Genomic DNA, 24,659 nt, shown 5'->3' with positions numbered 1-24,659 from the left:
CATGGGGAACAGGAAGGGGAGAAGAAAGAAAGAGAAGAATGGTATGATTATTAGAAGGAAGTATTACTTGACTATTTTAATCTCATTAAACATATCATTTTTGTAATAGTCCCCCCCCAATATTTTAATCACAAATAATATTCCTTTGCTTTCATTATTGATGAGTTTACCATGTCTAGTCATCTCCAGATCTACCTAGCTATATTCTACCCATCTTCTTGCCATTCAACTATAAGTAGCCTCTTCCCTTTCTACCTCTTAGTCTGGGCACAGTAATTAAATCAACACTATCATTTCTGGAAAGGGTGTAGCAAATAAATTCCTCTATGACTACACTCACCATTCCTATGATTTTCCAGATTAAAAAATTTATTCCTGGCTCCTACTCATATGTATATATATACACATATATATACATATATATATATGTACATGTACATATATATCCTCACCGTGTGTGTGTTTATCATCCTCTATTTGAATGCAAATTCCTTAAGGAGAGGAGTGATCTTGCTTTCTTTATTTGTATACCCAGCACTTAATACTTAATACGAGTGGCTGGCACATACCAAGCACTAAATAAATGCTTTTATATTTATTCATTCATTCATTCATTCTCCCAAATATTGACATTTTGATGGAAAAGTAGTATAATTTTGCAAGGCATAGTTATGAATATAAATGAATGGAAATTACTTTATTAGTTTAATATCAGATACCCTAAGTCTTGTTATTTTTTGAGGGGAGGGAAATATTTAAAGTATCGAGAATATTTTACAGTCAAGCACAAAAATATTTTTTAAAACTTTAACAGAGAGCTCAAATCATTTATCTTAAGGTTATTGAAGCTTTGTGACTAGAACATGAAATGAATTAGACCCAAGGATCTTGTTTTATTTGTTTTAGAAATGTAGTTTTGATTGTTGGGCTTTCTTGAAGAATACACAGCATGTTTTGTTTCAATGAATCTACTAGGAAGTCTAAATTGCTAATTAGACACACATACACATCTTTTTCCAAGTGAAAGAGGAAGCAAAGTGAAACTCACAATTTGGACTTTTATTTTTGAGTGTTATTTATTTTTAACTTATAATAAAATGTTTAATATATGTATGTACACATCAGTTTCTTTGTAGTTTAATACCATCTCTCCAAATTGGCTTTGAAAACAACAGAATACAATCCCCAAATGAAAAGTAACAAAGTTCTAATAGTACCCAGAAACTAGTAGTGACTTAGAGCAGAGATGTCAAACATGTAGCCCATAACACTTCCAAGGATGGCTAACCCAGGTTAAAATGTAATCAGGAGGGGGCAGCTGGGTGGCTCAGTGGATTGAGAGCCAGGTCTAGAGATGGGAGGTCCTAGGTTCAAATCTGGCCTCAGACACTTCCCAGCTGTGTGACCCTGGGCAAGTCACTTGACCCCCATTGCCTAGCCCTTACCATTCTTCTGCCTTATGACCAATATACAATATTGATTCTAAGATGGAAGGTAAGAATTTTTTTAATAATTGGGGAAAAGATTTTTAATTGTAGTTGGGAAATATTTAACAAAATAAGTAAGAATACCACACAATATAGTGTTAACATGTTGTTTTCTAAATCAATATGTGGCCTGAAGGGACCCTTATGCATAGTTTAGTGGCCCTCATTTCATTGAGTTTGGACATCACTAATTTGGAGTCGTTTGTGGGCAATCTAAGGCAATTAGGAAGGTGTTAGCCATAAATGATGAACATTGCTATAAAATATTGAAACAAAGAGAACAAAAATGTTCATTCATAAAATCAAGAAACTTGATTCTCAAAATACTTTTCCTTAAACAGTAATTGAATGCCCTGCTTTGGTGGGATTGTGCCAAGTATTATATAGATAAAGTATATTCGAAGACATTCACTTTTAAATAGGGAAGAAAGTAGCATCAAGGCTGTGGATTAGCAAATCAGACTCAAAAATAAATCAGCAGAAACCTCTTGTTCTCAGAGATACTTTTGGAAGTAATGGAGAGGGTAAGTGTTTTCTGCCTTACATAGATATCGTGGAAGAGTTGAATATATAATCTTAAGAAACATAAAAATAAAATTTCAAAATTAGAGAAATGAATATTTTTAATACATTTTCAAAAAAGTAAACTTATCTTGGAGAAGGAGGCTATACAAATCCTTCAAGCTAATATTTTAATAGAGTGAATCCTATATCTGGTTAAAACTTTAAGAATATCTTTATTTCACTTCTCTTTATTCATCAATTCTTTTAGCAAAATAAGCTTCCAGTGGTTTTGACTGCAATATCACCACGCTTATCGTATATGTAGTACGGATCATACGCTTTAGAAAATCCCCTGCTTGTTTTATCACAAGCATTCTCAGATACAGCAAACACCAAGGCTTGTAAAACAAGCGGAAAGGCATTCTAATGTAATGGATGGAAAACAATTCTTGAACTCAGGAAGAGCTGGATCTGTCTGTGTGACATTTAACCTTTCAGTGGCCATGTGGCTCTCTCTTATTTTTTTCAGACTAAGTGCAGATCTGCATTGGTAGAGGGAGTTTCCTCATGGGAATTCTCTGTGCCAGAGGATCATAGTCCAGTTTAAAAAAGGAAGGCCTAAGGCGAAATAAACAAAGCCTCAACTTGAAAAAGGGTGGCATATTTAAATTGGATAATACCACAAATAAAACAAGCCAGAGATTACAAATGAGGTATGGGTCACTTGGAATGACAATATATTTTAGTTCATGTTGCCCTGGAATGCATTCTTTCCTTTGGCTTTTCTGTCTCTCATAAAATATTTTTAATCGCAGTCCACTGTAACATGTGGAATGAATGATATTTGCTGAAACCATCAAAAGAAAACACCTCATACTATACACATTTTAAAATAACATTGTGTAATTGCATTTTAGATCACAGCTCAAATGAAGACATCAAAATAGTTCGGACAAATTAAACTACAAAGACTGGTTATAATTCGAAAGGAGAACCAAACTAAAAAAGATTGTGTTCTCCCCATTTTAATTGAAGGGGAAAATCCATCCTGTGGATGGAGTATCTATAGTTAGCAGACTTAATAGGAGTCTTACTTACTTTCTTCTTACTGAGCCAAGTGTGGTATAATGGTTACATCACCAGACTTGACCTCAGGAAGAATTGGATTCAGATTCATTCCTTGCTAAGAAAACCTGGCCAAGTCACTTAATTAGCCTCTGTGTGCCTTAGGAAATTCTCTATAATTTATTTTCCAAATCACAGGGATTGATTAATTTTTATCCAATTTCCAAAGGCAGAGGTGGATATTTTGGAATTTCTAGCTTATTAAACTCTAGGCTGAAATTTAAAAATGAACCAAAAATTGCTGAAGAATTATGGAGGGAGTCTAAATGATTAAAGTTACTTTCCCAAAATTGGGGGGTCAGTCGTCTTGATGAACTGCTTATCCATCTGGATGGTATTTAACTAGAATTCTTCAGATATCTCATTAATAGCCTAATAAATGTATGTGCATCCAAAGAAAACTTAAATTGCATGTAACTCTAAGGGATGCCACATTCTTTAAGATGCTAAAAATGTACTCATAACGTGTGCCTAAAATCACATCCATCCTTTGCTGCTGGGTATAAATTCCTTGTGGTTTTCCTGCTCATCTTAGGTAAATAAATTTATAGGAAACTCCTAGCAGGTTATTTTAAAACCAACTGTGACTATACCTTGCTTATTTTTTAATTAAAATTTTTCTAGTTTCCAGCTCACTTTTACTTTTGAAAATACTATCCATTATAAAAGCAAGACAATGGTTTTCTAAATAGCTTCTTTTAATTTCTTTTTTGAAGAATCAATGTACTTCATATCTTGATTTCCTGATAGTCGAGTAAACTAAATAAAGGCTTTCAACTGATTTATTGCCCAAACTGAAAAATGCTTAGTTAATCTTTATGTCTTCGCTTTTAACGTTTAGGTACAAAAGGGAAATATATTGAATAGTTATCTTTAAAATAGAAATTCCTTGTTATTTCTGTTTTCAGTATGTGTGTGATTTAATGTTTGAGACAGTATAACTGCTAGAGCATCAGAGGCATCGTCATACTTATCGTGTCAAAATTCTTCAGAGTAAACGGTCCTATTTGATATATGCAGAAGGTATGGCATTAATTTTTAGCAGTGGGTCCCTATTCAGTATTTCTTTTTTGATCTCTAAAGGATCTTTCTACTAAAATACTTAGTGACATTAAAACATGTGTAAAATGAACAACTATTTTAACTTACAGGTTTTTATTGCCACAAGATGCTATCTTCATTTTTGCCTATGAAAAGGTCTCTGTGTACATGTCTCTCCATCAATAGGAATAGCATAGATCATTTTATGCAATATTTTAAACTCAATATCAATAAATATGCATGAAGTCCCTCCTATATGGAAAGCAAGGAGACAGCCAGAACTTGAAATGGATTCAAATCTTATTTCTGACACATACAACCTTTGTCGCCTTTGTGATCATAGGCAAATCACTTAACCTCTCACCGACCCAAGTAAGCCTCCAAGATTTTAATTTGCACATAAGTTGGTGAGTGGCCACATGGCTTTCCAGTGAAATCACAGGTTGAGAAAAAAAAGAAAACGTGAAAGGCATTGTACCTTAGGAAGCTACATGGATGAGTTATGTGGTCCCTCAAGGAGTCTAGAGGGGCAGAAAAGTCAGAGCCATAAGAAAATGTGATATCAATTAGCCTATGATGAGCCAACAAAGCTCTAAGGAAAAAGAGATCATTTCTGGTGAGGGGTTTAGGGGCAGGGAGTAGGGAACAATTATATCAAAGTGTATATTCAATCAAAGGTATATAATTATACCAAAGATGGCAACCCAAGCTAGACCTCAAAGAATTGGAAGGATTTCAACAAGGAAGATATTTAGACAGTATTTGGTGCAGTAGATAAAGCGCTGAACCTTGGAGGACAGAAGACCTGAATTTAAACACTAATTAACTAGTGACCCTGGGCAAGTCATTTAATCTGCCATCCTCAGTTCTCCCATTTGTAAAATGAGGATAATAACATCTACTTCCTAGGGTTGTGGTAAGGATAAGTTGGGATAATATTTATAAAATATTTCGTTGACCTTGGAGGGCTATTTGATGCCTGCGATGATGATTTCTTTCTAATGTAACCCTGAACCTCTGGTTTCCCACTTTTTGAAGTCCAAGCTCTCTCCCCAAGCTCCTCCACCCTTAAAATGGTTGGGGATGTCTAGGCTCTCTGCCATTGGTTGCAGCCCCCACCAATTTTTGTTCTCCAAGTGTAGGAGGTAGTCCTTCAGTTCCATTTAACCATTTAACAATTGGATTAGCTCTCAGAGAGGAATATTGACTTCAAAGGTATCATCTCAGATATGCAAACATACTCCCCCCCCCCCCAGTACATAGTAGGCATAATCTCTTTCCCTCTTCACATCACCCCAATTTTTGAGTAAGAAAAGTGGGCTAGGTTCACAGTTTATCTCAGTTCTGACAGAGCACAGGCCCAATTCCAAATCAAAAACTCTTTTGGACTCAAGTCCCAGGTACCCGGGTAGTTTCTCCAAGCAAGGTTTTCCTGCCATGGAGTCTGGCTAAACCATCCACCTGGAACTCTGGCGGTTATGGTGCCATGGCTCCAATTCCCACCCTGATGGGAATTACACTTGCACCTGAAACTGAAGACATAAAGGCTGAATAGGAACGACCACTTCGAGGCTGATTTCTCTTGGAACAGGGGTAGAAGAGCGGGGCCAGAGGAAGGAAGTCCTCCTCTCACCGGATCAGTTTAGGGTGCTGGCCCTCTGGGCAAACTGATCTTCATCCCAATCTCACCAGATGTAAAGATTCAGTCCCTTCTGGTTATGCAGCAAAGGGTAAGAAGAGACCTAGGCATGGGCAGCAGGAGCTCCTCAGAGACTTCCATGTTTGGAAATCTGAGCATGCTCCAAGGACAAGTCTTTTACACGAATTTGGAAGTTTCTTACACTTTCAGGGAGGGTTACATTAATAGTGATGTCTTATTAGGTGGTTGCCTCTTGTCCAATATGGCTTTAAAAGGTGCAAGTCCTTGAAGAAATAGCGAGGAGCATGTTTTAATGATGGGAACCCAAGCCACCCAAAGAAGAGCATTAATGTGACTTAGCTGATAAAAGTGAGTGCTGTTTCGTTTTACAGTGTGCTTAACACTCTTAATGACATTTTTAGGATTTTTTGAAACTATCTGAATAAGTTATAGCATGCCTTTTATGTAGCAATCATTTGGCCTAACATGAGTTATGGTGATTCCCTCTTTTCTTAAAATTTAATTCTTTGTTCAGTGTTCTTTATGTTTTTCTCAGTTTTATTTGGTGTACACTTTTTTTGTATCAAATGATCCAGTTTGGCACATATTGCTTATTAAAAAAATAAAATAACTAGCTTATGTTTACACCAATGAAAACTCAAATCATTTATAGATTGCTTTTTTCATTGTTTGATTTATGTATAAGAAACCCTAAACAGAATATTTAAAAAATACAATTTATGTAATTGTCTATTTTATATAACAATTATAATTAAAATAATTCTATGAGCAGACTATAGACATGTATTTTCCTCCAAGATATGAATTATAGACATATTTAAACTTTGGAAATCTAATTAACCCATTATAAAAAAGAATAATGAGGGCAAAGGTATCTGCTGTATAAATGGAGATTTTTGAACCTTAGACTGCATCCCCCATAAGTCCCTTAGTATTTCCCAAAATTCCCTTTAATCTCTCCTGCGCCTCCACGTTTGCGTGGTCATGTTATTATTTTATAGTTGGCTATAACTCCTCCCTCTTCCTCTTTTGCTCTTGGGAGCGGGCTGGTTGGTGCCCTTTTAGTTAGCTTTTTATGTTTGTTTATTATTAATAAACATTTATAAATATAATATTTAGTATTTTGTATATTAATTTTAATATCCACACTTCCTGTCAAGTATTTGCATGGAACTTGAGTGAATGCCACACTTATTCCCCAGCCAAGGTATACCTGAGGCATAGAATGCCTTATTTATTGCCAGAGGCTAATACCTATCAGCAAATATAATGACCATAAGCCTGAAGCTACTCAAGTTAATATCCTCAGAAACCTTTAGATCAGTGATTCCCGAAGTGGGCGCCACCGCCCCCTGGTGGGTGCTGCAGTGATCCAGGGGAGTGGTGATGGCCACCGGTGCATTTATCTTTCCTATTAATTGCTATTAAAATTTTAAAAAATTAATTTCCAGGGGAATAAGTAATATTTTTTCTGGAAAGGGGGCAGTAGGCCAAAAAAGTTTGGGAATCACTGCTTTAGATTAAGCCTTCAGGATAGAGGGACAAAAAAAAAATTCTCTGCTTTGATTTTGTGTAAATGGAATTAGCTCACTTATTTTGGAATCGAGTAATTGATCGGCGACCAAACTTTAAATATCCAGTCCAACCATAATCTTCCCATTTTCCCCTTTTACAATTTGGGAGGCATAGCAGAAGGCACGCTGGCTCTGCAGTCAGAAGATCTGAGTTCAAATCTCTGACACTGCCTGTGGGACTTTAGGCATGCCACTTGCTCTTCCTAGGCCTCAATTTCCTTATCAATAAAGCAATGAAGTTTGACTATTAAAAGAAAAAAAGAACTGGGCCAAAATTTATTGAGCAAAACTGACTTTTTTGGGAGAGCCACAGATCACAAAAGCCGGAGTCTACAGAAATTCCCAGTATGGGCTCTGAACCCAAGTCTTACAACTTACAGATATTTATAATATAAGCGCAGAGAGTGAAGATAATGAGGAGGGTTCAAGCTAACCCTTCTCAGTTAGGAGTCCACTGTTAGGCTTCCTCTTTAGGCTACCAGATGGCCGGCAACCGAATTTCAAAGCCACAAATGAGTGATCAACTTACAGCAAATATACTCAAATATTGGCCACGTTTAAAACTCTTTCTCATGCACTACCTCCAGTGCATGACTTTTCTGCTAAGACATGAGAGGTAGGCTTGCTTCCTTATAGAACCATAGATTTAAATTTGGAAGGTACCCTTTAGGCCCATAGTGGCGAACCTATGGCATGTGTGTCAGAGAGGGCACAGAGAGCCCTCTCTGTGGATCCTCATGCTATCACCCTCCAGAATTCATTACCAAAAAGGCAGAGGGACCTGGGCAGAGCTGACCCCTTGCCCCTCTTCTGAGGCTGAGGACATTTTTTCACTTTACCTGCCCCTCTGCCCAGCAGCCCAAGAGGAGTTCTTCCTTCCTCCCTTGTCTGGAGTAAGGTGGGGGCTCACATGCTGCAGAGCTGGAGGGGAGCAAAGTACTCAGCCACTCCCCTTCCTTTCTCCACAGCTGAGGATATTCCTCACTTCACCCACTCCTCCCCCCAGAAGCCTAATAGGAGTGCTTCCTCCCCTGTCTAGGGTAAAGGGAGGCATGGCACTCTGTTTGGGGGAGCGGGGCACAGCAAGAGGTCTCTGGGTTGGGGGAATGGGGCACTGCATGGTGTAGGCTATGGAATCCAACTCTCTCCCTCCCATTTTACAGATGGAGATACTGAAACCTTACAATCTCTACCTTAAGAAATGTGTCCAGGGCCACAGCTAGTAAATTTGGGGGGTGGAATTTGAATCTGCCTTATCGCCCTTTTCATTATTTCATCATTAGTCACTGTATCGATTAAAGTTTAAAGGCTTTTAAAGTTATTTTCCTTGAACATATTTTGGTAACTGAACAAATTGTTCTCCTGGTTCTACTTACTTAGCCTTGTAACAATTCATATTAGCCTTCTCAGATTTCTTTTTTGCAATTTCTTAACAGCACGTTAGAATGTCACTACATTCATAAACCATAATTTGTGCGGTTGTTCCCCGCTGAGGAGATACGCACTTGTTTTTGAGTTCTTTGCTACCACATACACCCAAAAATGGTGCTATAAATAATTTGTACTTTTTACCCCATTTCCTAAAACAAATATTTCTTTGTAAAGCCATTCATGAACTTTTAGCCACAGAGATGCCCTTGTTGAGGGAAGCCGTGGTGGAGAGCAGCTGAGATCAGATAGGTGACACGGAAATGATCTGAGCCAAACAAGCAGCTGCAAGTTTGCGTGAAATCCCACTTCCCTATTTCCTCAGATGTCTTATTGAAAAACCGTTAAAGGCTTAAAACTAAATCAAATCTTATTTTGTCTGCTTTCCCATTCCCACCCCCTCAGGCCAGTTGGGAAGGATGGGATGGAAAAAGTGATGTGAACGATTTTGAAGCTCGTTATTGGATGACTTCAATGTTACCACCTATTTGTTTAGGTTCCTAAGGCAGCATAGCACTCCTGTCACTTCTATCCCTCCCCGCTCCTCTACACCGTCATGCATGCCTGCAAAACCACCCAGACCTCTTCTCCATTCCACAGCCCTATCTGTAACCAATCAGGATGATTTTCCTTTTGAAATATGCCTTTCACGTGTTTCTCCATTTCTCCCTCCACCATCCTGTCAGATCCAGAGCACTACAACTCCTTCCTCCCTAAATGATCTGTCTCTAACCTATTTTGGCTCTGCCACATTAATCTTCCTAAAACAGTTTTCTTCATTGCCAAGTCAAACCCCAATTCCTCATCTTACCACACAGAATCATAATCTGGTCCAATTTAGCTAAACAACCCAAGCTACTGCTACTTCTTTCTCTTGATCTCCTCCATTTTTTGTACTTCCAGATGCCAGAAATGGGCCTGGTGGTATTTGTATTTTGTGTCATTTGTCTCCAGTTTCAGGTGCCGGTAGCAGTCATTGCCACCAGACTGAGTTTGAGCTCTGCTCTGAGCTCCATGGTAAGAGATCTGGGCATAGGGAGGCAGCATCTCAGAGCCCCTCCAAGAGAGATGATCCAGGCATGTTCCAGGAGCCCTGCCACACAGATGAATGAACAGATGTGCAGAGGAAGTTAAATGATTACCAAGGATTTGAACTGAGGTCCTGTCCAAAATGGTTGCTTTTCCTATTGTATGATGTAGCTAGCAAAATAGGTGAACAAACAGTTCTCAAAAAAAGAATGACAATTTATTCATTGTAGGAAAGAATGTTCCAAATCGCTAATAAGAAAAATGAAAGTCATAAGATCATAGATTTAGAACTGGAAGTTTCTTTGGAAGCCATATAATTCAAAATCTCATTTTACAGATGAAGAAATTGAAGCCTAAAGAGATTGTTATTTCAGTCATACACATAGAAAAGGAAGAATTTGAATTCATGACTTCTGACCAATGCCCTTTCAACTTAGAACAAAATATATAAATAGTTAATATAAATTTTCTTTCTACCATAATGAGCCTCGCCTTTTTCCATGGACCTCCCTAAACAAGTCCCTCAGGCTGAGGTCAAGTCCTTGTATTTATTTATTTATTTATTTGTCCATCCGTCTGTTCATTTATTTATTTATTTATTTGTTTGTTTGTTTATTTGTTTGTTTATTTATTTATTTATTTGCTCATTTATTTGTTTATTTATTTATTTATTAACCAAAGAGGTTGGGAGAAGAATTGGATTTGCTAAAGAGTCTTGTAACTCACTCCTCTGGCAAACTACACTTCCCTGTTACCCCAGTCCCTCGGTGGCAAAGTGATGGCATGGCTTCACGGTGGGCACTCAGGTTGCTGCTCCGTTCTGCCTCTTCCCACCAGTCGAGGAATTTTTCGAATGCACCCCCCTCTATCCAGCCACCCAAAGTGAGCACTTTCTCAGTCAACTCTCTCTCGTAATGGGGACTCATGGAGGATCTGAATTTGCCCTCTGGGCATTCGAACTGGAAAAAAGGTTCACCAACCCTGCCCTAGTCTAACAGTACTACTACCCTGGGATTAAGGCCCTTTCATAAAAGTCATTACAGAGTTACTTCCTTTCCTTGGACCCTCACAGACCATGTAATTCACAGTACCACTATAGGAAATGTTTCGGGATTGTTCAAATGTCTCTCACAGCCCACAAATCATACAAGCACTGCCAAATACAGGTGACAGAAAAGGCCAATTTGGCTGTATCATAAAACATGGGGAGGAGGAGGAGCAGGGAAGATAGACTGAGTCAATTTGTAAAGAGCTTTAAAAACCAGATTTCATATTTTATCCTCCCATGGATTTAAATATTATCTCTAATTCTGTCGATCCTTAAGTTTACCTAACATACCTTATTAGCCTCTATGCTAACCTCTAATCTTGCATCTCCAATTACCTTTCAGATACACTGAACTCAATGTCCAATAGACATGTTAAACTCTATATGTCTACAACTGAACTCAGTATTTTTCCCTCCAAACCCTCTGCCACTCTTATCTTTTCTATTACTGTAGAGGGCAGCATCCTCTGAGTAATTCAGGCTTGCAAATTAGGTGTCATCCCAGATTCCTCACTATCTCTTATCCACTCCCACCTCCCAAATCCATTTTATTGACCAAGTTCATCTTTGCAACATGACACTTTCACCCCTCCAGTACAAGCCCTCATCACCTCATCCCTGGATTTCTGTAATAGCCTGTTGGTGGGTCCACCTGCCTCAAGTATCTCCCTATTCAATCCATCTTCTATTCTGGCCTCTAAGGTGAGATTTAGGCATCACTATGTGACCTCAGGCAAACCATTAAAATCTTTGGGACATAATTTCCTCAGTTCTAAATTGGCACTATTCTTACATATCAATCAGGTAGGAAAAAAGAAAGAAAGATAATACATTTCACTACAGTCTGCTTACTACAGTCTGCTTTTGCATTTCTACCTCCATGAAATGCTGTAGTTGTAAACTGACTGGTTGACTGAACCCAGATCTGCAATGGAAGATGAGGAGCATATGCCATGTGCCTAGAAGCAAGCCCTTGGATGCAACTACCTGCAAGCTGTGAGGGGTTAATAATCTTGTGATGAAAGTCTGGAGACCAGTTTGGTAAACCAGCAACACTTATTTATTACAGAGGAGAGGTTTGGATAGGAATAGGATGATGGAAACTGAGATTATAGCTCTTAAATCTTATCCTATGTCTAAAATCCAAATCCTTATACTAAAATCCCAAGAACCCCTAAATTGAAGAAGCTTCTTGCCTGGGAAAGCAGGCCTAACTAACTACGCTGTCTAACTAATATTATATTCACTATCTATCTTGTCTAACTAATCGATGAACACTGAATCAGTGACAAACTCCTTAAAGTAATTCTCCTATTAACTGTCAGAAATAATTGCCAGTCCTCTTGACACAGAGACGGCCTCTGCTCTCTCCGAAGCTCTGAGGAGGCAAGCCCCTCCGACTGTTCCTTCTTCCTCAAAGAACCAAGCAGAAAAACCCTCAGGAACCAGACTCTTTTTCAGATTGGTATCTATATCCCAAACTCTCAAAAGTAACTGCCAGATCTTCTTGACTGAGAGAATGACTCTGCTCCCAAGAAGTCAGCAAGAAAAAGAGCTCTTTCTGAACTGCCTCTTTCTTTTTTATAGTTGGCCTCTTAAAGAGACCAAGGGCAAGATCTGTCTGCTAGTGCCTCTTAAAGAGATAGAGTGATATTAATAAAACTCCTCATATAAAAATTCTGCTCTCATAGAAACAGAGTGAGATGAACAAAACTCCTTATCACAATACATATGTCTTCAGGGCTTAAATGGAACCAGCAAGGCTTCTTTCACAAGTGTATTTCGTCATTTTTCCTTTCTCTGTCAGTAACTAAACTATTCACATGGGAAAATGGAAAAATAGCAGTACCTTCTGATAAAGTACCAGCAATAGAAGTGCTGTTTCAAAGGTATAATCTCTCTTGTGTAACTTATTAAATTTTGCCAGACTGTTCTCAAAAATATGTACCAGTTGTACCAGTATACAAGCTTATCAACAATATAACAGTGCCTATTTTCCTCCAGATATGCCAACATTAAATTTCATATTTTTTTCTAATTTGTTAGTATGAAGAGATATATTAAAGTTATCTTGATTTTGGATTTCTCTGGTTAGGGAATTCAAACATCTTTTTACATGTATCTAATAATCTGTATCTAAATTATTACACATGTAATTTGGTTATTTCTTATTTGGAGGGTTTGTTCTTTATAAATTGTAGAAATCAAGTTTAGCTAATAGTTTTAGCTTAAACTATTAATCTTTTTATCTTCAAACCATTCAGCTACTAGTTACCCAAATTATTTTCCTAATATGTTCCTTTTTTATTTTAGAGATATTGCTTTCTGTCTATTAAAATAATATTGTTTTTAGTTCATTTTGAAATGAGAGTGTGTTCTTCAACTCTCTCATTGTAGCATCTTCTCTGCATTATTCTCCAGTTTGTAATTTGAACTTGCAGAATAGTTGTCTCTGAAGGTTTCTGCTACTTCAGATGGCTCATTAGTTAAATAATAAATACAAAGTTGTTTTTCTTTAATATGCAACTGATTAAGACTTCCTAAAATTATTTTTGGGTAATCCAGGAAAATAGATATCTTAAGCATTTTATTATTTTGTAGCAAAAATTGTCTGAGGATCTGCTTATTCGGTACAGCAAGTCATACAATCAGCAACACAGAGACAGAGGAAGACCACAGTTTATTATGCAAAGAATGCAGGCATTGCTGAACTAAAAATAAATGAATCTATGGTATAAGTTTCAGAAACTTCATAGTGGTTGTGGTTATGTAAGCAAGATGGATACAATGAAATTTCAAAAGGCAAATAAGGGAAGATAATGATTCATAGATCAAAGAACAGATGGCAAGTAAAATAGGAAACTAGCCAGTTAACACTACAGCTATCACTATTATTTCAGGCTTGAATTTGCCATTAGGTAGAGCAGGATCTAACTAGTTATCACTGGGGCTGTAGCTGATGTTTTATATTGATTTTGCAGATTCGAGATATTTATATGTTGTCCTTAAGTAAATGGTGGTGAAAAATTTAAACCAGAATTAAAACAGAAACTTCCAAAGAAAGAAATAATTTGATATTTTTCCAAAACAACAACAACCCCCCCCCCTCATTTCTATAGCTCCATTTTTCTGGTTTTCCTATTCAAGCTGAGATTCAACAATCTGGGCCCAATTTACTTTTATGGTATTTATTTAATATGTTGAAAGCAATATTCTGCCTATGTGGTCCTCCAACTCTGTTCTGAGAGGAAAGGTGTATTTAACATCTAATCTCTGGGATAAAGATTGATTTTTGAAGTAAGTATGAGCCTCACTACTTTTAAGGGTTTTAGTTTATGTCATCTTTGGTATATTTATTATTAGTCTGGCTCTACTTTTTTTCCTTTCATAAATTAATTGGTTTTCCCATGTTTCTCTGAATTTCTCTAGAAATAAATTTTGAAGAAAGCACATTTGAGCTATATTCTCTATAATTAATTTGAAACATTGCACCTGTAAAAGGGAGAAAAATAAAGTCAAATAGCAAGACTTGGTATAATACTTGTTACCTATAAATGATAAACCATATGAAAACAATAGGACATTATTGGGTAAAAAAATGATTACCATAATCTTTACCATAAGTCTAGATTTGTTTTTTTTTTTGCAAACAAGGTATTAAGTGTAACCAATGGGAATTTCTCCAATCCCAAAACAGCCAGAATAGCAACCCAAGTTACAGAAAATAAAATCATGAATTGGGTTGAAATACTTTCTTTGAACTTAAAGAAGTAGATTGAACATATTTATTTCTTAGGATATAGTAGACAATTGTTTTTAAGAATGTTGGAAATTCCTTTCTCAACCTTGTTACAGATATTGAAATTTAGAGATTGAAATGTCTTTTAATAATAACTAATTGGTATTTATTTAGCCCTTCAAGGTTGCAAAACACTTTGCAAATATTATCTCATCTTATAACTCTGAGAATAAATGCTACAAATCAGGGTTTGATTTATTATTTATTTTATTTCTAGATTTAAGAAAGTATTGGAGAAAATGCTAGTAATAGAAGTTAAATTTTAAAGGATATCAGCCATATATTTCCCTCTTGGAGAGCCAGGTGTTAAACATGTCAGAATATCACTGGAGTTTGGTGCTATTGCTATCTCCATTTTATAGATAAGGAAGCTGAGGTAGCTAGGCTAAGTGACTAAGTACTCAAAGTCCAACAGTAATTTTCTGATGTAGGATTTAACTTAATATCAATATAAATTGTCAACTTGGAAAAACGCAGAACCACTAAAATGGTCAGAAAAACCAAGTCTTCAGTCAGGATAAGAGACAAGTACTTAATATTCAGCAGCCACACAGAGCCAAAGCTCTGGGACCCTGAGAATAATGTCTCTGGGAGAATGCACTGCCCAGGATGATTCTCCAAAGAGTAACGGAACTTGGGGTTCTCATATGGCTTTTGGGGGAGTGTTGTACCCAAATTTTAATATCTAACCCAGGTTCCTGGCCGGAAGAAGAATCACACTGACAATGCAATATGCAATTTTACTTTACTAGCAATTATAGCCAGGGTCACTAGGCAGAGAGACATGCCTGAACCGACCCCTTGGAATTCTTAGTCAAGAGCTTATATAGAAATGTTTGGGGAAGGGGGTGGTACATACATAATTATCAAGGTAGTGTCAGGGACAGGTGGTCAGGAAGCATCTGGGGAGGGGGGTTTCAGGGTCAGGGGTCAGGAAGCATTTGGCAAACATACATTAAGTGGGCAAATATTGTTAAGCAGGCAAACATAGACAAACATTCCTCAAGAAGGTTAATATTCATCAGATAAGATAGCTTCAGTTTTAGGCTTATCATAGGGGGAGATAAGGAAGACAGTGCTGGGAAACATTGGGGGCTGGGGGTAGCTTGTCCAGGCTAGAAATAGTTCAGTAGTCAGTCAGACTAATTTTTAAGTCCAACAGGAGCAAAGGGAAATATGATTGATTAGCTCTACAATGGATACAAGGAAAAGAGCAGTCCAGGGCTTGACTGACAGGAAGAGGATGATGCTTTACACTGGCTACAAAAAGATGTTTCCAGTCAGGGCTTGGACTACCAGGGAGGGCTCTAATTTTTTTTTTTTTTTTTTTTTTTAACCTGGGACTCCATTCTAGGAGCATAGGGCCACAACCAGTAGGCAATGGGTCTCTCACAGGGTCTCCCAGCGGGGAAGTGTCTGAGTCAGGATTCGAACCTAGGACCTTTCGTCTCTAGCCCTGGCTCTCAATCCACTGAGCTAGCCCAGCTGCCCCTACTTTAGGTTGCAGTTTCTTTAGCAGATGTAGTTTTTACAGGGTGGGGTTGCTAGCCCCACGCCCAACCCTCCTCCTTTTTCATCCGGGCTAGGGACCTTCCTTAGCCCAGGAGTGGTAAGGGTGGGCGATAGGGGTCAAGTGACTTGCCCAAGGTCACACAGCTGGAAGTGTCCGAGGCCGGACTTGAACCTAGGACCTCCAGTCTCTAGGCCTGGCTCTCAATCCACTGAGCCACCCAGCTGCCCCATGAGGCTAAACTTCTAAGACAAAAAGGGTACCTAAGACTTGATTGCCTACTAATTTTATCTAAACTGGGATCATTAAGTACCTCAAAGTCTATTGTTCAGGCCAGAGGTAAAGGTCAGTCAGGGGTTTCCCCCAAGGCAAGTTCCTAAAGGACAGGGGGCAAATTTAGGGTTTCAAAAACATATTTAATAAAATCATAGTCCTAAAAGTGCAGAAGTTTGTTGGTTATGTCAAAATTCCTAGGTATCGCCCTCCTTCCCTCCCTTCCTTACACTAGTGAAGTCATCACTTGACAAAAAAAAAAAAAAGTTTATATAAACTATGTCCTTCATGTTTCTGTTTATTTGTTAGTTATTTCTCTGGAGGTGGACATTTACAAGTTGGTCTTCAAACATTATTTCTTTTGATACATATGTAATGTTTTCTTGGTTTTAGTTTAACTTTTCATAATTTCTTTTATGGTAGGTCCTTACATGTTTTGTTTTGTTTTTAATTAGTCTGCCATTCCTTTTTAGTAAGCAGTAATATCCTATCACTGAAATCATGACACAAGTTGTTTAGCCGTTCCCAAATTGATGGGTATTCCCTCAATTTCCAGTTCTCTGTTACTACAGAAAAAGCTGCTATAAGTATTTTAGAACATATAGGTTCTTTTCCTTTTTCCTTGAGCAACTTGGAAAACAGACCTAACTAATAAGTGATATTATTAGATCAAAGAGTATACAATTTTTTAACTCTGTGGGATTAATTCTAGATTGCTTTTTGCATTACTCCCTTAAAAAAAAACCCACAAAACTTTAGCTGTAGGGAAAGGTGAAGGGATGTTGCTAGACTGATGCGACTGGAAAAAGTGCTGGTAAATGTTTAACAACAGACTCCAGTAAAATGTGTCTGGGACACACTGAAATTTCAACTGCATTATTAACATTTTCTTCATTACTTTCTTGAGGCTGGACAGTCAATGAATAGAAACCAAGCTCTGGTTTGTAGTGTTTACAAATTTCCAAAGGTGTAAATGCTGACGTTGAACATTCAGCCATCTATTTTGAGGATCCTGGGATAATCAGTTTTATCAACATGAATGGCAATCGTTGCTTAGAAAAATCCAGAGATGGTTCCATGGGGATATGATTGGGGATGTAGACTCTAAACGGTCACCCTTGAGCAAATACAAATAAATGGAAATAGGTGTTGATCAACGACACATGTAAAACCCAGTAGAACTGCTCGTTGGCTACGGGAGAAGGGTGGGAGGAGAGGAGTGAAAGAACATGATTCATGTAACTATGGAAAAATATTCTAAATTAATTAAACTTTAAAAAAAAAAAAAGAAACAATCCAGGGGAGTTGCCAGCTTCGTATTGTCGTAGAAGATACTTTAGAATATAGTCGCTGGTTCTGTGCCAGGTGTCATCGTGCCTAGTCCAGCCCTTGGACAGGAGGGCTTATTTCTGGCCCTACTTTGAAGCCCAGAGCTGGCACTGACCACACCTCCCTCTCTAACCTCCACTTTTTCAGACTATGCAGGTGGGAATTATGAGAGACAGCGGGCTGTGTGTGTGTGTTGGGGAGCCCACAGGAAATATCGCGAGAACTTCCTCCGTAGCCAAATTTCCGGTGGTTCTGCTACACCTACCGCGATATTTCCGGACGCACGGGAGCCTGAGTGGCTGAGGGTTTCCGTGTATCATGGCGGTCGGCGTGGATTGTACCATAAGGTAAAAGAGTCGTGAGGTGCCGGGCGATGCTCCGAGGCTGGCTTTGACAGGCCCTGAGCGAGGGGTTCGGGTCCAGGTAGTGAGGTCGGCTCCCAGAGCGGCGTCTCGCTTCCAGGTCCAGGAGAGCGGCAACCCGGGTTCCCGAGCACCCTTTCTCCTCTTTGGGGGGCGGTACTGGCCCAGCACCTTCGGGTCGCCCCCGGCCGGCATCTCTCCTCTGGGACCAAGCGGGCTGGTCATTCCCCAGGGGCACGGGGGTGTACGTTCGCACCTTCCTTCATCTCCCCACTCCCTTTGTCCTGAAGATCCTCCTTGTGCCGGGTGGCTTCTCCCACGTCCCCCGCGGGCATTTCACTTGTAACTGGGGTTTTGCTTCAGCTTACCTAGACTCTTAGCCAGCCCAACCCGTGTCCCGAGGAGGGCTGTGTAGGATTCCGGCCCGCGTGTTGCGGGTCTAGATTATTTGTGTATAAGACCTAGGGGTGGGGGTGGGGCTCCTGTGGGAGAGAACCTGGTGAGCTTCGGACGTGGTTAGGATTAGGGTTAGGGTTAGGAGGTCTGTTAGTTAGTATTTATTAAGCGCCTACTAGGTGCCAAGCTTTGGGAATACAAAGAAAGGCAAAAGATAGCCCCTGCCCTCAAAAATCTCACTTCTCAATGGAGTGAGCCACCTCCAAAAGGAACCAGAAAAGGGGCGGGGGGGGGGGAGCAGGCAGTAAAAATAGAAGATGGGGGGAAGTGCTTAAATGACAAGTCCTCTCTTGAAACCGACCGGATAGTTATTGGTCCCAAGTGAGAGCCTACATATGGTAGTATCATAGAGAGTAACATCTGGAGCTGGTTGCTAAACCTTTCCACCCCTAAAAAAACAAAAAACTTCTACAGCCGAGCCTAAGGTTTCATTGCTTTATTATTTGTTTAAACTCTTTTCTTCCTTCTTAGAATCAACACTATTGGCTCCAAGGTAGAAAACCTGTGAAGGCTAAGCATTGGGCGGGTTAAGTGACTTGCCTAGGGTCACAGAGCTAGGAAGTTTTTAAGGTCAGGACCTTCCATCTAGGCCTGGCTCTCAATTCACCGAACCACCTTGATACCCCCACGTTTCAGTGCTTTTTAGAGGACCCTGTATAGGATAATTTTATGAATGTGGTACAAAACCCTACAAAATATCATCTTTTTCTTAACTTTTAGATCTCAGGCCTTTTTTTATGGCTTAGAAATGATTAAGGACCTGCCCTCTCCCCTCCCCCTAGAGCTTTTGTGTATGTCTGTCTTACCCTATCTTACCATGTTAATAGTAATAATAATAAAGCATATAACCCTTTAAGATTTGCAAAGCACTTTTATAAATATCAACTCATTTTATGCTCAATAACATTTACAATTTAATTAATTAAAATCAAGAGTTCTTTCCATAGCAAAAGTTGGCATTTAGTCAGGTTTATTGTGCAAATACTACTAGGACACTACAGAGGTGAATTTAGAAGTAGGTTGTGTTTGTGAGTTATTTTGATAAGATCTTGCAAAGTTTCTGGGCAACTTTGGCTTCAGTTGTGATCAAAGGGAAGGATCATTTGTCTTGTTAGGCCACCAGTCCAAAACAATGAAAAGATCAGCAACCATTTTCTCATTGCTACTATATCTTATTTTATCCCATGGTATATCTTTCATGCTTTTTCCCCCTCTTTGGGACATGACAGTTCAGGGCATTCATTTCCTGAATCATGTATCCCAGTGTTTCTTTGACTTTTTAAAAGTTCATTCCCTTTAGAACAGCAACAGTCTGTTTCTTTCAGTTAGATAAAGGGCTTGAGTGTAAGTTCTCAGCAGTTTGTGGCATTTACTCTCACTTTTCTTTTCACTTTTCTTTTTTTCTCTTGAGTTCAAAAGCATTGTTTTATCCCCTGTTTAGTAAATGAGCATGATAACTTAGAGGCAGAAGATATGTGGGAAAGGCCTAGTTAGAAAATAATATTTTCTCATGGATGCAAGATGGTTTTCTGTAAACTTATTAGTAAATTTATTTGGAAGTTCTACATATATTTATATCTGAGTTTATAAACACTGGGCTAGATCCTGCTTTTTACCTACTTAGATATTATTGTACACTACAGAGCTGATTTTAGGACTTTTTAATCATGTGGCCTAAAAAACACTTTCAAAATCAACTCACTTGAATTTAAGAAAGACTTTTATTAAGCTCCAGAGACTCTACTAAGCACCAGGGTACAGAAAAAGGCAAAAGACAATCCTTCCTAGTAAGGAGTTCAGTCTAATGTTGGATATTATGTGCAAATAACAATACACAATTGAGCTATATACTGAATAAATAGAAATAATCTACTGAGGGAAGGCTGTATATGTTGGAACTTAAAGGAAGCCATGAGGAGGCAGAAATGAAAGGGGAGAGCAATGTAGGCTTAACTTTTTTTCTTTTATACCATCTATTCAAATATGCAAGCTTAAAAAATTGATTTTAAAAATCTGATATTTTAGTGTTCTAGAATTGTGCAAATGTTGCATAATTTTAGAGCACATTTCTGTGCAGATTAATCAAGGGAGATTCATAGGAGAGGTGAGATTTAAATTGGGACTCAGTTGCATTGAAGAAGGGAAGTATGGTTGGATATGTGAAATTTAAAAAAAAAAGCAGATAGGGAAAAATGTAAGGTTTTATTGGATAACACTACGTAGATCCATTTGGCTAGAACAAAGGATTCCTCTAAGAGAGAATGGTAAGGATTGGCAGGAGTTCCTTGAATGTCATAATAGCTAGGAAAAATAAGAAAATGGAGCTACAGAAATGAAGCTCTGAGAAAAACTTGTTTCTGAGGGCTTTTTTGTTTTGAAATTTTTGAATTTTTTTTTTCTTTTGGGAAAATGAAATGCCTAGAATAACTATTTTGCTGCATTACCTCTCAAAATAATTCCAGAAAGTAGTTGTATATAAAGTCCCATTGTATTTATAGTTTCTAAATGGTCCAGATGAAATTAACTATTTCTAGGAAATTAAGTATATTTCTTTCCTTGAATGAAGGGAAAAGTGAAGTGAAATATATAAGCATTGAAGAGAATGTTTGTCAATTCTTGTAATTCTTATGGATGGCCAAGTAAAATGACTAGGTTCTTATTTTGCTTTCACATATGTCAAGGCAGAAAGGTGAAACATTGGATTAAATCTATAAAAGCACTTGTAAACATTGTTATATGTCAGGTAATCTGATGCACTTTGTTCTAAAAACAAATGTTAAGTCTATCCTCTGCTTTTATGGAGCTTACATTCTAATATGGAAGATCACATACATGGCCAGGTAGTAGTAGAAGTTTGGTTCTGGGAGGGTACTGGGATGGTGAGGGGAAAATTGATACATCTCTTCTGAGAACAACATTTGAATTAATTTGATGTTCATTTAAGAACTGAAGGTGAAGGGAAGTGTGGAGGAAGGTATGTCTAAAAGGAAGCTGTCCAGAAGATGGTCAAGACAACAGGGAATGAAGAAAATTATGATTGATGCCATACTAAAATAGTTGGCCTGGTGCAAAAATGACTTTAAGGTACGAAGAAATCAAAGGTCCAAAAAAATCAAATCACTCATGTTTATTTTTTTTATTGACTATAAAAAGCATTTGATTTGGTGAAACAACAGAAGTTCCTGGCATAAGCTTTTATTAGGCAATTTTATTATTCTTTTATTCTTCTCTGTAAGGTGCTTCATATTCATATCAAAATTATACAAGTGTACTTAATAGATGTAACAGAAAACTTTATTCAGCCTTCTGAATATTAATATAAAATGAGACATTAGACAAGGGTTGTTATTACCTTTTTTTTCCTTTTTTTTGGTATCTCCATTTCTTAGAAAAACAAAGAAGGAAGGAAGGAAACAAGCATTTCTTAAATGCTGTTATATACTAAACACTAATTCAATTCAATAAGCATTTATTAAACTCCTACTATATACCAGCCACTGTGCTAAGTGTTGGGAATGAAAAGAGGAAGAAGGAAAGACAATCCCTGCTCTTAAGGAACTTAAAACACACAAAGGACAAAGGTTTGAGGTGGGAAGAAGGAAAATGAAGGTAGCAGCCTAAGGATATCTTTTGGAGTCCAGAGAAAGTCTGGAACCAGTCTATGAGGGGCCCCTTCACAAAATGGAAGCTCAGGGAGGAAATCACCATTGGGAGAAGGGGGCCTGGGGCTCAGAGGCCTGGGGCTTTATAGAAGGATATTATTGGGTGAGCAGGTTATAAGTCTGGTAGAGTATTCCAGGGCAAGTAATCCTCAGATAGTGGGGAATCTTCAGGATGAGGCAGTAGTAAAAGCATAATTTTGAAGGCCAGAGAAAGTCTGGACTGGGACCAGGAACGGGCTCTGCCTTGTACAAAGTAGGTACTTAATAAATGCTTATTGACTTAATATGTATGCTTATTATCAAAGATGTTTATAATTGTTAAACCCAGGATTTAGATCTAGAAAGATTCCCAGTAGGTGGTGAGGTCTTCTAAATCAGTTGTCTCCAATCTGTTTTGATTATATACACACCCTTCCATATACATATCTTTGCTAATTTATAATTTATATTCTTCCTACCAAACTGAGCAAAAAATCCCTCTTTGCTCTCTCAAATACATTTTTAGTGCAAGCATTCTGAATCTCATTATATCTGAACATTTTTGTTTAATATATAGTGATACAGTGATTTGGGGTCTGATTCTAAATTCAGCTTCTTTTCATATTTGATTTTAATGATTAAGTATCTCAAAATGACACAAGCCATGAAGCTACAGTGCTCGATATCTTTACTAAAATGGTATTCACTATTCATCAATTATGAAGAGGTTGTTGTTGAAATTCATTTAGCAGATTCATATGTCTATTTGTAAATTAATCAGAAGATGTTACTTTTTTAAATTTTTTAACAAATGAGTTCAAAACCTGCTGAAACTTTTTCTTTGGAAGGACCCCTTAGACTGATTTAGATGGAAGCTCTTTTGTTTGAGATGCCCATCCTGATCTGACTATTCTTATCCTGAGATGACTGGGAAGAGATGTTAACTCTATGCTTCAAATTTTAAGACTCGTAGCAGTTAAATGTAACTTTTCCAATTACCAATAATCAGTATAAGTGACAAGAAAAAAAATCTTTTACCACTAGATGGGCTGGAATTATTGTTTATCCTTCATTTTCAGAGAGGACCAGTAACATCACAGGGTGATGTCTTGACTTTGATTGGATTTAAGTGAGTCAGAGTTGTACAAAGTGATTAGTCTTACTCTTCCAGAATCATTGGAATTCAGTAGCAATGATGACTGGCAATGGCTCAGATGCATGGCATCTTCTTTTTCTAGGCAAGCTCCCATTTTAACTGCCTTCCTAGTTTTTGGAACACATTAGTTCTCATTCTCCCATTCTGATGAGGGAAGTCTTCCCATGCTTAAGGATGCTATTCCCCTAACTCATAGAAGGGTTTGAGGCTGTCAGTTTAAAGAAAACCCAGCTGTGTCAGTTGATGCGGTGCATTTTTTTTTTTTTTTTTTTTTTTAGTCCATGAGAAAGTACTTGAATAATAAGTCAGGAGAAAGGTGTAGATATAATTTGCCTAAATATTTGCAGAACACTTGACAAAGTCTCTTATGTTCTTTTTATGGCCAATATGTAGAGAAGTAGAGTAGATGATAGTATATTTAGGTAGATTTGGAACTGATTGGATGACTGGATCCAAAAAATAAGTATGAATGGCATCTGGGACAGATGTCTTTAATTGAGTACTTGGGGATCTCTGGTTAGTGGGACTGACCATTTCATATGAGTAACAATGTACTGAAGAACACTAATAGAACACTAATAGAATCTGATCTCTTTTAGCTGTTTCCGGCTGTGAGACTACCAAATCATGCTGTTTCATCCTGGAAACTCCTTTAGTGAGTGTCTGGGAATATACAACCTCCCCTTTGGCCTTCTCAGCCTAGAACGTCCTTCCATAAGGCCTACCCCCTCCTCCCAGTGGTGAATTCTTCCTGGGGTCTCTGTCTTGAGGATAGTCCCAGGCTGGCCTCATTGATTCCCCTTCCTGTCCTGCTTCTAGCTTCCCAACTTCAAATCGTGCCACAAGTAGTACTTTAATCTGTCAATGTCCCCTCTTCCACCTTTTTGTATATTATCTTTCCTTAGAATGTAAATGCTTTGAGGGTAAGGGCTCTCTTTTTGCTTGTATTTGTATCCCCCAGCATTCAGCACAACCCCTGGTAGTAAACACTTAATAAATTACTGTTTCCTTCCTTCTAAGTTGTATTAAGAGAGTTTTAGTAATCTTCACTGGGCATACAGAATATCTCATTGTACTCTTCCCTCTGTCAGCAGCTGGATAACACATTTTATAACTATATGAATGAAACTAGCTAGGTGGTGCAGTGGATGGATCACTGGGCCTGGAGTCAGGAAGACTCAAATTCCTGAGTTCATCTGTCCTAAGACACTTGCTAGCTTTGTGACTCTGGGTAAGT

The 24,659-nt window shown here is 38.1% G+C and overlaps 1 protein-coding gene across 3 annotated transcripts in view; it reads left to right on the top strand.

Moving 5' to 3' along the window:
* The first annotated feature begins 3,995 nt into the window (after positions 1 to 3,995).
* Positions 3,996 to 24,659, top strand: part of ERGIC2 (ERGIC and golgi 2) — a 99,736-nt gene continuing 79,072 nt past the window's right edge. The window contains exons 1-2 of one of the 3 annotated variants that reach the window (XM_044677443.1): positions 3,996 to 4,139; positions 17,955 to 18,154. The gene's annotated coding sequence lies outside the window, so the exon portion shown is untranslated. Of the gene's footprint in view, positions 4,140 to 17,733; positions 18,155 to 24,659 lie in introns of those variants that run through there. The other 2 variants (XM_044677442.1, XM_044677444.1) reach the window with 2 other exon arrangements.

The sequence above is a fragment of the Gracilinanus agilis genome, chromosome 5 (assembly GCF_016433145.1).
Source record: "Gracilinanus agilis isolate LMUSP501 chromosome 5, AgileGrace, whole genome shotgun sequence".
In the NCBI taxonomy this organism is placed as follows: domain Eukaryota; kingdom Metazoa; phylum Chordata; class Mammalia; order Didelphimorphia; family Didelphidae; genus Gracilinanus; species Gracilinanus agilis.
This window is presented reverse-complemented; position numbering and strand designations above follow the sequence as displayed.